The following is a 13,253-nucleotide window of genomic DNA, read 5'->3' on the forward strand; positions in this document are numbered from 1 at the left end:
TAACCATGTGTTCTTTTTATTTATTGGTGCATTATAATTATACATAATGATGGCATTCATTATGCTGTCTGTACATGCCACCATGTGTTGACATGGTACAGTTTAATAAGTGAAACTTTAAATCAGAGGAAGGGAGATTCAAGCCTCACCTCTACCATCTGCTCACTGAGTGATCTGAAACAATTCTGCCAGCTTCTCTAAGTCTCTATTAGCTCAGTTGTCAAATATTTATTTATTTAATTAATTGGTTGTGGTACTGGGTGGCGATAGAATCTAGAGCCTCACACATGCTGGGCTAGTGCTTTGTCACTGACCCACATCCCCAGCTCTCAACTGTCAAATTTAATTGGTCCCAGGCTTAGCATTATAAATATAGTCTAGAAAAAAGTGTTGTTTAAAAACTGTTCTAATCAGAAGAAAACAGAAAAAAAATAGTTTGGCCTAAACAGGGGAGCTAAACCAATATAGCTACAAGATGAAAGAATACTTTTTAAACTCTTTAAATACATTTTGGCAACCAAAATAAATAGCCAAAGAAATATAAATAGGACATGAAAATGTGATGTCACTACAAAACCTTACTATTCCTTACATTCAAGGAATTAATGCAAACAAATCAACAGCCAAATTACATTCAATGAGATAGGTTGTCAAATTATAAGTAATGTACAATAAAGTCACTGCACAAAAATACCTTCAAGGTAGAATTAAAGAAATAAAAATCAAAACATTGTTAAGGTACAATATATTAATTGCATTAATGGCTTCCCTGTATCCATGCCTTTCTCCCAAAACTTCACAAACTGACTCTGAGATTGACCATGTGACTTGCTTTGACCAATGGGACTTGACATCAAAATAGACTTAAAAAGCACAGGGCTGGGGATACAGCTCAGTAGGTAGAGTGCTTACCTGGCATGCACAAAGCCCTGGGTTCAATCCCAAGCACCACAAGAAAAAAAAAGTGCTGTGCCTTTCTACCCCTCTTTAGGACCCCTGCCCTCACCATAACCATAAGCCTGCTGGAGATGTGGGAGGGATACAGAGATCTGGGACCAGTGTTGAGTCTTCCAGCCTCACTGCTCTGTTAGCCCCATCCTAACTGCCAGCTGATGGCAAATGGACAAGCAACCCAGCTCACATCAGCAAAACTGCCTAATCAACTGCCATTGTGTAATGAAAATGAATAAATGTGGGGGTTACTATTTAATATTTTGGCATTTCAGAAACAGCTTTGTTGAAAGATAACTGACAAATAATAAACTGTACACATAAAATACATAAGGTGATAAGTGGGTTTGGTGGGGATGGTATTCAGGGGCTCACACATGCTAGGCAAGCACTCTGTCATAGAGTTTATGTCTCCAACCCACCACCCACTCCTTAGGTTATCACTAAATTGCCCATGCTGACCTCCAGCTTGTGATCCTCCTGCCTCAGCCTCCTGAGTAGCTGGGATTAGAGGTGTGTGCCTCTGCACCTGGCTACAAGTTGATTAAGTTTCAACATGTGTATATACCCATGAAACCGTCACTATAGTCAAGATAATGAACATGTACATCCCCTGCAAAAGTTTCCTCATGTCCCTTTGTAATCTATCCCTCCAACTTCCCTGAACCACTTACCTCCCCACCCCCAGGCACTAATCTGCTTTTTATCAATATAGATTAGTTTGCATTTTCTAGAATTTTATATAAATGGAATTACACAATTGTGTATGTTCTTTTATGGTGACTTTTTTCTCTAGCACAATTATTTTGAAGTATATTCATCACATTGGATGTATTCATAGTCCTTTTTAAAAAAATATATAAAGTAGCTAATAAACTTTTTTAGAGCAATTTTAGGTTTGCAGCTTTTCATCATTATAATAAAAATATCCAAAAAGAAAAACTTAGAGGGAAAGTTAATTGGGGTTCACAATTTAGAGGTTTCAGTGCATAGATGGCTGACTGCATTGTTCTGGGCCCAAGGTGAGGCAGAACATAATGGGGAAGGAGCCCGGTGGAGGAAAATTGCTAAGCTCATGGTGGGGTCAGGAAGCAGGTGGTGAGGGAAGAGTCAGAGGGAAATGCCCCATTGACTCACTTCTTCCCACTACTCCCCACCTGCCTACAGTTAGCACTCATCCATTCAAACTAAGATGATTAGGTTACAACTCTCATAATTGAATGATTTCACCTCTGAATATTACTATGTTAACAGGAGCTTTTAGAGGACAACTCACATCCAAACTATAACATTTCACCCCAACCCCCAAAGCTCTTGTCCATCTGACAATGCGAAATGCATTTAGTTATATCTCTAGGAGTCCTGCTTTTTTTAATTAAACATTTAATGACATTTAGAAATTACTGGTAATTTTTTTGGGGGGGTGAAGTTTTGTAATTATGTTTAAAAGAGCCCTTATCCTGGAGAGATACATTACGAAATATCCCCAGAAGAAATAACCTGATGCTTGAGATCTGCTTCAAAGTAACATTGGTGGTCTGAGCTTTGGACTGGGGACATAGCAGTTCCTTATACTATTTTGTGTACTATACCTACCAAATTTTCAAGAAATTCTACATAACGCCCCCACGCAGTCTTTCTTGTTGTCTCTTGGCAAAGCACTTAGCATCTCCTGAGGGGCAATAATAGCTTCAACACACACATCTTCCTTGGCCCAAGCTCTACTATACTTTTCTGTTCTGACCAAACTGCAGTTTTTAAAATCGTTTAGCTTTGTTTTCTGCTGTCGATTTTCACAGTAAATCTGGCTAAAAGTTATCAGCAATATCCATGCCACTTACCAAATGCTATGTTGCCTTGAAATATCTTCCTTCCATCAGATTAATTAGTCCATCACCTTTAAATTCAGACTCACACAGTCTCAGGACGTGGATAAAATATAGACATTGTTTCTTAGTTGTCAATGGACTCTTACTTATTTATATGTGGTGCCAAGACTTGAACCCAGTGTCTCACAGATGGCAAGCGCTCTGCCACTGAGGTACAACCTAGATTTTTTTTTTTTTTTTTTGGCCAGAACATAACATAAGAGGCCTCTAGTCCAACTCCCAATAAAATCATTATTTTCCTCTGAAACCTCACAAGCACAGAATTCTTATTGGCATTCTGGTCTTCTGAGCTGCCACCACAATCACCCATGAAGCTCTTCTTACAACATCCTAAAGCTTTTCCAGCCTACATCTCTAACTTTTCATAGTTTTTCCCACAAACCCAGTTCTAAGGTTTCTAAACCACATGGTCAGCTTACAGAAAGCAACAACCCCACTCTCATACCAATTTCTGTTTTAGTCAGCTTTTTGTTGCTGTGACCAAAATACCTGAGAACAACTACTTAGAGGAGGGAAAGTTTGTTTGGGGCTCATGGTTTCAGAGATCTCAGTCCATAGATGGCTGACCATACTTTTCTGAATGGGCCAATTAGGTTACAACTCTTATAATCTAATCCTTTCACTTCTGAATATTCTTGCATTAACAGGCACTTTTGGGGACACCTCATATCCAAACCATGACTAGTGGTGAGCACACACATTCTTACGCATCTTTCACAGCATTTTCTGTGTTCAGTTTGATTGTTTAGTGATTCCAGTAAGTAGATAGTGGTGTCTCTTTAGTTTGTACTTCCCTGATGACTGATGACACTGGCTATCTTTTTATGTGCTTATTTGCCATCCATCTCTCTTGCTAGATGAAGCTGATGCTGGGAGTCAGCATTTAGTGCTCTGCATGGATCTCTGAAGTGTGGTATCTCCATATTGACGACTTTGGGCTGCCTACTAGCATGTAGCTTGTTCCCAAGTGTGAGTATCCCAATTTAGAGAGAAAATGAAGGAGAAACTGTATGTTTAATGTGTGACCTAGTCTTAGAAGTCACATATCATGTTTTTGACTGAACTTTATGTGCCATGTCCAGAGTCAGAGTGTGATGAGATTAAGAAAGAGCAAAAATCAAGGATACAAGAGGTTTTTAATTGGGCTACTAATGTAAATAATCTATCTTGCACCTTAACTAATTTTAAAAAAAATTTTTTTTTAGTTGTCAATGGACACATATCTTTGTTTTGTATTTATTTATTTATTTTTATGTGGTGCTGAGGATTGAACCCAGTGTTTCACGCATGCAAGGCAAGTGCTCAACCACTAAGCTACAATCCCAACCCCACCTTAACTATTTTTATTGTGGCAAACACACACACACACTTTACCATGTTAGCCATTTTAAAGTGTACAGTTCATCAGCGTTAAGTTCATTCACACTGTTATGAAACTTACCTTCAGAACTTTTTATCTTGCAGATCTGAAACAGTATATCCATCAAACAAGTCTCCTTTCCCTCTATCCCTAGCTCCTGGTAACCACTTTCTCTTCTATGAGTGTATTGTAAGTAAATATCTTATATGAGTAGGATTCATACAGTATCATATAGTAATTCTCTTTCTTTTTTTTTTTTTTTGGTACTAGGAATTGAGTCCAAGATTTACTACTGAACTATATCCCCAGCCTTTTTATTTTTTTATTTTTAATTTTAAAATTTTGAGACAGTAAGTTGCTTAGGACCTCAAAAGATTGCTGAGACTGGCCTTAAAGTTGTGATCCTCCTGCCTCAGACTCTCGAGTTACTGAGATTACAGGCATGCACGACTGCACCCAGCCATATTTGTCTTTTTGAGACTAACATAATGTCTCAAGTTTCAACCATGTTATGTGACAGGATTTCCTTCCCTTTTAAGACTAAATAAATTTTCCTTGTATGTTTTGTTTATCAATTCATCTATCAGATATTTGGTTTCCTTCCATCTTTTGGTCATTGTGAAAAATACTGCCATGAATATCAATGTGAAAATATCTTTTTGAGACCATGCTTTCAATTCTTTGGATATATAACCAGCAGTGGGATTACTGTATTATATGGTAGGTTTTTGTTGTTGTTGTTTGTTTGTTTGTTTGGTACAGGGGAGTGAATCCAGGGGCTAACCACTGAGCCACATCCCCAGTCCTTTTTATCATTAAGTTACAGGGCCTCCCTAAATTGCTAAGGCTGGCTTTTAACTTGCGATCCTCCTTTCTCAACCACCAGAGCCAACTCAGGGATTACTGCCTGGCTTACCACTCAACATTTTAAAAGACAGATTTTAATAAGTAGATCTTCCTGATTATTGGCTGAGGATAGCACATTGGATTTTTTTTTTTTTTTTTTTTGTACTGGGAATTGAACTCAGGGTGGCTTTACCATTAATCTATATCCACTGTCCTTTTAATTTTTTGAGACAAGGTCTCTGTGGAGAGCAGGCTCTGCCTCACTCTTGAGTTATTCCATGATGTTTAGAAAAGCAGTTTTCAGGCTGTGCCTAAACCTTTTTCACTCCATTTTGTAAAGCAGTTGTTTGCGAGAATCTACTCCATTTTGAGTTTAAGAGCCAAGGTGGAGTCTCTACCTTATTTGTACAAGTAAATGACCACCATCTGCCTGGCACAACCTCAAGGCATAAAACTGACAAATTAATTGTGATAATAAGAATGACCACTTGTGAACTTACCAAATTAATCAGAAGCACAGGTATACATCGGTGTATCAAACTCCTATTGGAAAAACCGGGCCCATGAGCTTAGTAAACACATCAGACCACCAAATGAAACAACCCCCTCATTCAAGACCCATAAAAGGAGAAACATGCTGAGACAGAACATGGTTGGACCCTGACCCTGTAAGATGGTCACAAGCCTTGCCCAGGAAAACTGTCACAGCAACGAACCTCTGAATCTCTGTCCTGGGGCTTTAGCAGAGTTTCTCTTGCTCATGACGTTCACAAAAGTTCCACTCCAAGCTGCCATTTGGAGCTGAAACTCCAAACCTATACTGTGAAACAGCCCTCTGTTTATCTGTTAATCCATCCAATCTTGTCCTGGAATAAGTTCCTGAGCTTTGACAGCTCTGTCCCCTGAAGGTCTTTGGTTAGTTTGTAGTCTTATCTGACCACCTACAGGTACAGGGACTCTGCATTCAAATCTGCTTTCTGCCTTTGTTCTCAGTTCAGCCTTCTGAACCCGTGTCTGTTCTGTTTAATGCTTTTTCAACTTCCTGTAATTATATATATATATACACACACACCCACACACACATATATAAATACATATATGGATACATATGTATGTAATTGTGTTAAGTGTGATGTGTGACTTGAGTTACAGATATTAGAAATTAAGTTTGGAATAAAAGAACCTGTGATTGCCCAGTTTTATGATTACGAGGTAGTCTATAAGTATTCAGTGCCACTAATGAAAGAGGTATAGCCTATGAACTTTTTGTTATCCAATAAATTCTGACATTGTGGAAAGAACAAACATGTTTGGTCCATGTTAATGACAGTCTTGCTAAGTTGCTTAGGACCTTGCTAAATTGCTGAGGCTGGCCTCAAACTTGTGATCCTCCTACTTCAGCTTTTCTAGTGGAAGGGATTACAGGCATGTGCCACCATGCCTGGCAGCAGATAGGCTTAAGAAAAAAAGCAGTCTTGATGGATTTCATATCATATAATTCATTCCATATAAATGACTTAATTGGCAAAGCATTTTATACTAACTTTTCCCCTCACTTCAACTCTATCATTACTCTATCAGTTGCTCAAGAAAATCACTAAATTACTCAGATAGCACATATATTCATGTACACACATACACGTAACTACAAATAAATACATAAACTAAAGATGGGCAAAGAAGATCCTAAGAAGCCGAGGGGCAAAATGTCATCATATGCATTCTTTGTGCAAACTTTCCAGGAAGAGCACAAGAAGAAGCACCCAGATGCTTCAGTCAACTTCTCAACGTTTTCTAAGTGCTTAGAGAGGTGGAAGACCATGTCTGCTCAAGAGAAAACTTGAAGACATGGCAGAGGCAGACAAAGCCCCTTATGAAAGAGGAATAAAAACCTATATTCCTCCTAAAGGGGAAACAAAAACAAATTTCAAGGATCCCAATGCACCCAAGAGGCCTCCGTCAGCCTCCTTGTTCTGTTCTGAGTATCGCCCCAAAATCAAAGGAGAGCATCCTGGCCTATCCACTGGTGATGTTGCAAAGAAACTGGGAGAGATGTGGAATCACACTGCTGCAGATGACAAGCAGCCTTATGAAAAGAAAGCTGCTGAGCTGAAGGAAAAATACAAAAAGGATATTGCTGCCTGCTGAGCTAAAGGAAAACCCGATGCAGCAAACAAGGGAGCTGTCAAAGCTGAAAAAAGCAAGAAAAAGAAGGAAGAGGATGAAGATGAACAGGATGAGGAGGAAGATTATGATGATGAGTTGGTTTTTTCTTGTCTATAAAGCATTTAACCCCCTGTACACAACTCACTCCTTTTAAAGAAAAAAATTGAAATGTAAGGCTGATGTAAGATTTGTTTTTAAACTGTACTGAGTTTTTTTTTTTTTTTATTGTATAGTTAACGCACTACCAAATGTGTCTTTAGACAGCCCTGTCCTGGTGGTATTTTCAATAGCCACTGACCTTGCATGGTACAGTGTGAGGGTTGTAAATTGGCATGGAAATTTAAAGCAGGTTCTTGCTGGTGCACAGCACAAATTAGTTATATATGGGGACAGCAGTTTTTCATCTTCAGTTGTTTCTCACACAGTTTATACGAAATAACTTTTTCTGTTAACTGAATACTGCTCTGTAATTACAAAAAAAAAGTTGCAGCTGAATGCTTCTAAGTAAATACATTTTTCTTTTTAATTGTAAAAAAAAAAAAGTACCTCAGGGCAATAACATTCAGAGTACTCTTTTGTGACTTCCAAGTTCCTTTTGTGGGGCTATTTAAAAATGAAAATTATCAAACATAAAGCAGATTTGAAATAATTTTGCAATGAATACTTATAAACCCAATGTCTATATTAGTACACTTTCTTTTTTTAAAACTATGAAGTATAAAACTATTTAAAACTATTAAGTATAAAATGCATACTCACCTTTTGAGATGTGTATCTGATGAGATTTGACACAGGTACACAGTTAAGTATAACTACCACCACAACCAGGATACACAATAGTTTCATCACCTTACAAAGATTCAGCCCAAACCACCTTCCTACCCAAGACCTGGGCAACATCTGATCTTTTTATTTACTTGCTTATTTTGGGGGTACCATGATTGACTCAGGGGCACTCAACCACTAAGCCACATCTGATCTGCTTTCTTTCACTACTATTTTGCCTTTTCTAGAATTTCAGATAGATTCATATGGTATATGGTCTTTGTGTCTGTCTTCCTTGATTTAGCAAGACGCTTTTGAGATTCACCCATACTGTTGAATATTCCATTAATAGGGCAACAGACTGAATTTAGGTGTACTCTTTCCCTTGAAACCAGGAAAATGTTGGTCCCAGAAGTCCAGGGACTTAGAAGACTTCTATTTTCTTTATAGTATCTCTTGATTTGCCTTTCTATTTTTTTAAAATAGTATCTTTCTTTTTTTTGGTAGGAAAACAGGTTTTACTCAAAGCTAGCTTTGACATCAAGGGCAGTGACACATTCCTATAATCCCAGCAATTTGGGAGGCTGAGGAAGTTCAAAGCCAGCCTCAGCAATTTAGCAAGACCTTATCTTAAAATAGAAATAAAAATGTCTGGGGCACATTCCTATAATCACAGTGGCTCTGTAGACTGAGGCAGGAGGATCACAAGTTCAAAGCCATCCTAAGCAACTTGCCTCAGCCTCCCCAGCTGCTGGAACTTAGGCATGCACCACAACACCCTGCTCAATTTTGTTAATCTCAGTAATTCTGGCTGGGACATTCTCGTGTTTGACACTGTGCCTAAATCATTACTAGTTTTCTCTGTTCACAGTGCCTTAAAGAGTATGCATCTCCTCCTAACAGTGAAATCTGTTTTTACTGCTCTGAAGAGCGGCTACCTGTTGGGGAGGGAAGAGGTAGGAAGGGTGGAACAAAGGAAAAAGGGTGGAATGAAATTGTCCAAATTATCCTATGCATATTCATATATGTACAGTGAATTTCCCTTTTATATGTATCTATAAAGCAATAATTTAAAAAAACTCTAAATAGATAGAAGATCAGTAAAGTAGAGGAAAGGGAACTAGGGAAGGAGGAGAAAAGGGGAAGAGGTTGGGACTGAATTGGATCAAACTCTAATCCATGCCTATGATTATGTCAAAATCAACCTCAATGTTATATGTAATTATAATGTATAATTAAATTTTTTTTAAAAGAATTAGCTCATTGGGTCCAAAAGAAATGTTTCCTATTTTTTTTCTTTTACTAAAGAACATATTTCTCAAACAATTGGTTATATTTCAAAATTCAGGAAGAAAAAGAGGCTGGGGGGCGGGGGGAGAAGAGAAGAGAAGACTGCTCAGAAATAGCCAGGTGCCTTAAAGTTCCATAGAAGTGAACTGTAGCTGGTAAACCCAGCCAGGGATAGCAATTTCTTAGCCTCATGCCTCGCACTTTCATTAAGTGTGGCCACGTAGCTAGTTCTCTTCAACAGAAACAAAATGTGCCATCCTCAAGTTGAGGCTTGAAGAAGCTGCTGTGTCTCCTCCTTCTCCTCCTCCCTCTTCTGCTGGTTGGATACAGACGACAAAAGCCACACGATGGACAAAGCTCAGAGCTGAGAAACCACATGGAAAATATAAGCTACTGACCAGGAACACCCAGCTAGGACCACGCATGACCAAGAAGTAAACTTCGAACCAATACAGGTTTGATTGTTACAGCAGGTTAGCTTACCTTAACTAACTGCCTAGCTCTCAAAGGTACATCCGCAATGATTCTTTTCTATTCTCCAGATTATGCCCATTACATCTACTCAACTATTTTCATATGTTCTTGAACTATAAAGAAGCTATATAAACAAACATATCTGAGGGTTATTGTACCAGCCAAGGTTCTTTCTTTAAATTTTAATTGAACTATATAACATCTATATTTACATTACAAACACTACATATATTAGCAGAAATATACAAAGCTGTCTATATCTGGGGCATCTCTTTTTTCCACCCCTTTTTCCCACTTGTTATTTTTTGAGCCTTGGTAACTTAGGAATTCTAGAAAACAAGAGTTAAAAGGGCATCCTGAACCAGTCACTGGCTGAACTCAAAGGCTAAAAAGTCAAAGCAGTTCCTTTAGGATTTGCCTATATGCACCTAACTTCCTCTCCACACGCATACAGTACAATTTGTCAGATATTTGTTGCAGTTATTCTAGTTGCTGAAGAGTTGCTGTTACATGTAAGTCCCCATATCTGTGATGTGAGTGGCATCCTCTTGGATGAGGCACTGTTCTATCCTGTACAACCTACAAGTTGCTGTATTTGACCCTCAAGTTGCATACCAAGTAGTAGCTTTGATTTTCTTTTAATGCATCAGGATTATTATTTTTTTTTTTTTGGCACCAGGAATTGTGTCACTCAGTGGCACTCAACCACTGAGCCACATCTCCAGCCCTATTTTTTGTGTTTAATTTAGAGACAGAGTCTCACTGAGTTGCTTAGTGCCTCGCCGTTGCTGAGGCTTGCTTTGAACTCACAATCCTCCTGCCTCAGCCTCCCAAGCTGCTGGGATTACAGGCATGTGCCACCACACCCAGCAGGATTATTATTATTTTTTAAAATTAAAAAAAAATGTAGTTTACATTGGCCCATTTTTTCTGATATTAAAGCAACTGGCATTGACGTATATGTTTCTGATGGTGAAAGACATTTTACTAGCATGGGCATAGCATGCTGTTATACTATCATATGAACATTATGTCTTTTTTTTTTTTTTTTTTTTTTTTTGGTACTGGGGATAGAACTCAGGGGCAGGGCCCTCGACCACAGAGCCATATCTCCAATCCTGTTTTGTATTTTGTTTAGAGACAAGTTCTCACTGAGTTGCTTAGGGCCTCGGTTTTGCTGAGGCTGACTTTGAACTTGGGATCCTACTGCCTCAGCTTCCAAGCCACTGGGATTACAGGTGTGCACGACCATGCCCACCTGAACATTGTCTTAACTGTAAGATTCATGTGTGGCCAATCCTGAAAAAACCACAAAACCTAAAAATAAACACACAAGTATGTATGTATACATTTGTGTAGACATATGTATGTATACATTTATTTATATATGTGTGTGTGCATGCATGCTACAGTAACTAAACACATTCATAAATTATTAGAAAGGAATTTATTTTCAAAGATAATTTTATAAGGGTTGAGGATATAACTTAGTGCTAAACTGCTCGTCTGGCATGTACAGGCTCTGGGATTCACTTCCCAGTACTGGGAAAAAAAAGTTATGGCTTCAAAGGTACTTTTACACAGCCAACCTTCTAAAATTTAAGTGATGAGTCTATTTATAGGATTGAAGTTATTCTGAAACAAGTGGAAAGTACCTAATTCTAACGAACTCCAATTTGGTCTTTACTTGTAGAAGTCTTAGTACACTACAAGCTTGCTTGAGTTAATGTTGAAATCCCAATAAGTCTACTCAACGTTCATTCTCAGATTAAATAGATAAAACTAAAGAAGTTTGATATTCCACATAAGTATAAAATAGAATTATCCAGGGATCCAAAATGGAGAGGAATTTTTTTATGATTTTCGCTAAAAGAGATTATTTAGTATCCTTCAAAATGTTTGCTACGTCATTTCCTGAAAGACTTATTTCAATTTCATTCGGAAAGGCAAGCATTAACCTTGGCATACCTTTGTGCTTAAGAACCAAATATTTTGTTTCCTTTTTCCTACCACATATTCTTGCACTTTTCAATTTCACTGTGGGAATATCATCTCTCAGAAAGAAAATGTACTTAGTTACTCTACGGATACAGTCACTTACCACTCCCTGATTATAAAAGCACGTTGACTAACAATGGAATCCTAATAAGTGGTACAAGAAGAGGGGTTGCCTAGGCAATGTACTGTGTCCCAAAGTACTATATTTTTGGCCACTTGGAAGAGTATCTATTAGAAAATACTTGAGACAAAGCATGTGATGAACTATTTCCTATGTTCCTCAATGTAGATCTTGGAAATCACCTAAATTAAGCCAAAAAGGGCTTCATTAAAGGGGGCTGTTAGGTTCATGTTCCTGTAGAACAGGCAGGTTACAACCATACTTCCTTTCACATGAAGTATAAACACTAACTAATTTCAGAAGAGATGTGGGAATGGTAAAAAACAGTCATGAGATGCTCTTACACATAAATTCAGAAACTGCTGATCTAAGTGGTACTTTTAGGATAACTGAAACAATAATGAAAGATTAAAGCTGGCTTTTACTCACGAAGAATCCTGAAATAAAACCACAAGTACTACCAAGAAGCCACAGGTGTTTATTGCATGAATAGGGAAAACATGAATTTGAAGGGCATGGTGATAGCTCTTCTTTGCCTCCAATAAATAGTTAAAAGATTAATAGTTTAATACAAGTATGAATAACTATGTGCTGTTGGGATCATTTTTCTTTCAGGTTTACAAAAACAAACAAAAAAGAACCTTTTTTTCCTTGAACTTCTGGGCTCTTGGTAGGTTGGCCAGTCACTCACTGCCTTGTCACCAGAGTTCTCAGCAGGTTTATCAATTGACATGCCCAAGACTGCCATCTGGTGGAAATGATAGAAATTGAAGTGATTTTTTTTTTTTAATTTTTCAAAAATAAAGCCAGTTGGCTATTAAAAGGTACAAACAATACTGAGGGGTGAGGAGGTAGCTTGTTATAGCATTAAGATATATAAAACAGGTCTACTGTCATGTATAAATAATTAAAACATTTAAAAAGAAGAAATATAAAACAAGGTATCGAATTTTTTTGACACTGGAGATTGAACCTAAGGGCACTCTACCAATGAGCCACATCTCCAGCCCTTTTTATTCTTTATTTTAAGATAAGGTCTCACTAAGTTACTGAGGATGGCCTCAAACTTGAGATCCTCTTGCCTCAGCCTCCCAAATCACTGGGATTACAGGCATGCACCATCAGGCCCAGCTAGGAATCAATTTAAGAAAGATGTGGACCACATTGAAAAAAAAAAAAACTGAAAAACTATACTGGGGGCATTATAAACACTTGTATAAATAGAAAGATGTAGCGTGTTCCTGGAATGGAACTCATGTCTGCTTAAGATATCAATGGTCTTCAAATTCATATATACAACAATATAATCAACATATTAATAGGAGTTTTATTTGGCAGGCAAATATTGCCCATATTACTCAAAAGCTCAACTGGCGTAGATATATTCATATTT

At 37.8% G+C, this 13,253-nt stretch overlaps 1 protein-coding gene and 1 pseudogene across 2 annotated transcripts in view; one reads left to right on the forward strand and one right to left on the reverse strand.

The window, feature by feature from the left end:
* SLC3A1 (solute carrier family 3 member 1) overlaps positions 1-13,253 on the reverse strand; it is a 55,388-nt gene that overhangs the window by 41,114 nt on the left and 1,021 nt on the right. The window contains exon 2 of the mRNA XM_081265070.1: positions 12,502-12,608. The gene's annotated coding sequence lies outside the window, so the exon portion shown is untranslated. The remainder of the gene's footprint in view (positions 1-12,501; positions 12,609-13,253) is intronic.
* On the forward strand, positions 6,717-7,329 carry LOC308632805 (high mobility group protein B1-like; annotated as a pseudogene). The gene has a single exon. The product of its transcript is annotated as a high mobility group protein B1-like (transcript).

Source organism: Spermophilus citellus, assembly GCF_964194105.1.
Source record: "Spermophilus citellus genome assembly, chromosome: 13".
Taxonomy (NCBI): domain Eukaryota; kingdom Metazoa; phylum Chordata; class Mammalia; order Rodentia; family Sciuridae; genus Spermophilus; species Spermophilus citellus.